Raw genomic sequence first — 4,344 nt, 5'->3', positions numbered from 1 at the left:
GAAAAGGGTGTCTGGTGTCTATCTGGTATTAAACGCCAGAATTAGCAGACAGATTGGTGTTTAACGCCAGAAAAGGTAGCAGATTTGGCGTTAAATGCCAGAAATGGCACATAGAGGGTGTTTAAACGCCAGAAAGGTGCAGGGATCAGAATTCCCTGATACCTCAGGATCTGTGGACCCTATATGATCCCCACCTACACCAACTCACTCTCTCTCCTTTTCACACCATTCCATAACACTGTTCCCAAAATATCCTTGACTAATCACATCAATACCTCTTCCCCATAATCTCTTCACCACTCACATCCATCCACTACTTCCCAAAAACCCATCATAAAACCCCACCTACCTCACCATTCAAATTCAAAACATTTCCCTCCCAAACCCAACCCCTTCATACACGACTTCCCTCTCTCTCTTACCCTATAAATACCCCACCTTACCACCTTCAATTTCACACATCATAAACACTTAAACCCCCTTGGCTGAATTCACTACTCCCTTCCATCTCCTCCATTTCTTCTTCTTCCCCTCCTTTCTTTCTTCTTTTGCTCGAGGATGAGCAAACCTTTTAAGTTTGGTGTGGGAAAAAGCTCTGCTTTTTATTTTTCCATAACTATTAATGGCACCTAAGGCCGGAGAAACCTCAAGAAAGAGGAAAGAGAAGGCAATTGCTTCCACCTCCGCGTCATGGGAAATGAAGAGATTCATCTCAAAGATCCATCAAGACCACTTCTATGAAGTTGTGGCCAAGAAAAGGGTGATTTCCTAGGTAAGTATAGCTTCTAGACCGACAAGAATTCTTTTTTTACAAAAGTTTGGTTGTCACAAGTAACAAAAGGGTGATTTTGCGTTGTAAGTATAGCTTCTAGACCGACAAGAATTCCTTTCTTACAAAAGTTTGGTTGTCACAAGTAACAAAACCCAATAAAATTTATAACCGAAGTATTCAAACCTCGGGTCGTCTTCTCAAGTAATTGTAGGGAAGTATGATTTATTATTGGTTATGTAAAAAGATATATTTTTGGGTTTTTAAAATAGGGAACAAGCAATTTAAATAACAAGAAAAATAAATTAATAATAATAAAATCTCTTAGTAAGGTATAAGAGATTGAGGTCCTATCCTAGTTATTCTTATCAATTGTGATGAGAATTGGATTCTGCTCCCACTTTGATTAACCTCTAACTATGAAGGTAAGTTAAGTGGATGAATCAATTTAATTCCTCAGGTCCTAGTCAATTCCTAAGAAAAGACTATAGTTATTGGAATTCAAATCAATCAGCAAAGAATTCCAATTTTCAATCAACAAGGAGTTTGATAACTCAAATGTCTCCAATTAATTAACCAAAGCAAAACGGGAATAAATCTTAAATTAAATTAAAAATGTCTATAACATAAATAAATCAAAGCAATCTTAATTCTGAAATACCCCCAATCATATTAAATAGAACATTCAAATCTTAACATGGAAAAGTTCATAAGCCAATTTGGCAACATATGTAATTAACAAGTAAAAGCATTAGAGTATCTGAAAGTAGAAGAGAAACATAAATTAAGGAACATTGAACCTAGAATGATGAAATCCTAAATCTAAATCTTAAATCCTAAGAGAGAGGAGAGAGCCTCTCTCTCTCTCTAAAACTACATCTAAATCCTAAAATTGTGTGAATATCCCCCTCCTCCCATGAATGAATGGATTTCCCTACTTTATAGCCTCTAATGTATGTTTTCTGGGCCAAAAACTGGGCAAGAAACAGCCCAGAAATCGCTGGTTGCGAAATCTGCCACGCTGATTTTCGTCACTACGACGCGTCCGCGTGGAGCACACGTTCGCATCACCTAGCTGTATGGCCACTATCGCAAATTATATATCAAATCGAAGCCCCGGATGTCAGCTTTCTAACGCAACTAGAACTGCATCATTTGGACCTATGTAGCTCAAGTTATGACTGTTTTAGTGCGAGAGGGTCAGGCTGACAGCTTTGCAGTTTCTTCAATTTCTTGTATTCCTTCCACTTTTGCATGCTTCCTTTCCAATTTCCAAGCCATTCATGCCCTATGAAGGCTGAAACACTTAACACACGGATCACAGCATCGAATGGGATAAAGGGAAATTAAAATACATAATTAAAAGTCTCTAGGAAGCAAGTTTTCAACCATGGAGTGATTTTGGGAAGGAATTGTAAATACATGCTTATCATGTGAATAAGTGGGTAAAGAATTGATAAAACCACACAATTAAACACAATATAAATGATAAAATAATGGTTTATTAACCTCCCCACACTTAAACATTAGCATGTCCTCATGCTAAGCTCAAGAGAAGCTATAAAGGAGTGAAGAGGAATGGTAAAATGTATGAAATACAACCTATCTATATGAATGCAACTACATGCAAAATGTTTCTACCTACTTGGTTAAAAGTAAACAAATCTTTTAAGAACAAATATGAGATGGATTTCACTAACTCAAATCATACAGTAAAAGACAGGTAAACTTGTGAGAAGATAGCTCATGAAAGCAGGGAACATAGAATCAAGTATTGAACCCTCACTGGTAGTGTATATCACTCTAACTCTCAAGTGTCTAGGGTCAATCACTCTAGTCTTCTCTAGTCATGCTTTCTAAAACTTTGTTCTTCATCTAACCAATCAACAAATATTTAATATACCAATGCAAATATCATGAGGTCTTTTCAAGGTTGTAATGGGGCTAAGGTAAGGGTGAGGATATATGTATGGTCAAGTGAGCTAAAATATGAATCTTTGACTAACCTAAGCTTTCACCTAACACACACACACATTCTATGTAATTCTAATTCATGCCTAGCTACCCATAATTCCTACTTTTTCATCTCATACTCATGCATCAACCTTTCTTTTAAATTTTTTTTATCACATATGCATTGATCTTTTTCTTAACTTAACTTAGCATTGGGGTAATTTTGTCCCCTTATTTATTTACTTATTTATTGAATATTTTTTTTTGGATTTTTTTTTCTTTTTCTTTTTTTTATAAATTTTTTTTATAGAAAAATAAACATAACTTATCAATGCACATGGATTTTTAATTTTTCTGGTCTCACATGAGTAGGTACCCAAATTCTCAATATTTTATCGAAGTAAAAACATAACACATTCCTTTATTAACCCATGTTCCCACTATTTCCCCACACTTAATTGTTACACAATCTCTATCTTAAGCTAACCAAAGATTCAATTAGGATATTTAATTGTTTTTTTGCTTAAGGCTAGTGATGTGGTTATAGAACATAATAAATGGGGATAAAAAGGCTCAAGGTGGCTAACAAGGGTGATGTAAAAGGTAGGCTTATTCGGGATAAGTGAGCTAATAACAAATAATGGCCTCAATCATATGCAAGCATGTAAATACACTAAATAGTGGACATTTAGAATGGAACAAAGCAAAGATTACAATCATAGAGAAGTAAACACACAAGAATAAAATATTTATGGTTAAATAATGTAACCATACAAATAAGCTCAAAATCTCACAGGTTGTGTGTTCTTAGCTTTTTAAACTATGTTCCAAATACAACTTCAAACAAGTTTTAACAGAAAAAATTTTTCAATTTAAATTAGTGAAATACTATAAAAATTTCTTGAAAAAGAAAATATTACTTCAACCAAGTGGTAAAATATGCACAAAATCAAATAAACATGCAATCAAACATGTAAATGCAACAATGAACTAATAAAGAAAATAAGACATTAATGTTGAAAAGGAAATAACTAACCCATGGAAGTCGGTATCGACCTCCCCACATTTAAAGATTGCACCATCCTCGGTGAATGCTAAGATGTACAAGTGGACGGGTTGCTACAACTGATGCTTGTAGATAGAGGCGCCTTAGCTGGAGGTCTCTTGGTTCCTCTCCGTGCCGGTGTCTTGTCAGTGGCCTTCTCTTTTCCTTTCTTGGTACCCATGCCTAAGGAAGAAGAAAAAGGAAGAGTGTGAAATATAGAAAACTAAGACCAGAAGGGAGGAAATTCCAAGTGATAAGGAATGCCAAAGGAAAGATGATAGCCCAACTACATGGTAGCTACAACATGTAGGGAAGACAACAATAAAGATCAAAAAGGGCAATTCAAAATAATTAGATGTAAGAGGGTAGAAACATGCAAATAATAGGCATGAGAAGCATAGCTGAAGCATCAAGTAATAAATGTGCCAAATTAAAGAGCATGTGTAATGATGACAATTGTGAATGATAATCCCAAATACATGTGGAGCACAAGTGTTGTGAAAAGAGGTATGCAAGTGAAAGAGTAAAATAAAATAAGATTCAAAATGCCATAAAATCTTTTTCACAAACACTGGGT

This window comes from Arachis ipaensis, chromosome B4 (assembly GCF_059453495.1).
Source record: "Arachis ipaensis isolate K30076 ecotype BB chromosome B4, ASM5945349v1, whole genome shotgun sequence".
Taxonomy (NCBI): domain Eukaryota; kingdom Viridiplantae; phylum Streptophyta; class Magnoliopsida; order Fabales; family Fabaceae; genus Arachis; species Arachis ipaensis.
Note: the sequence above shows the minus strand (reverse complement) of the source record.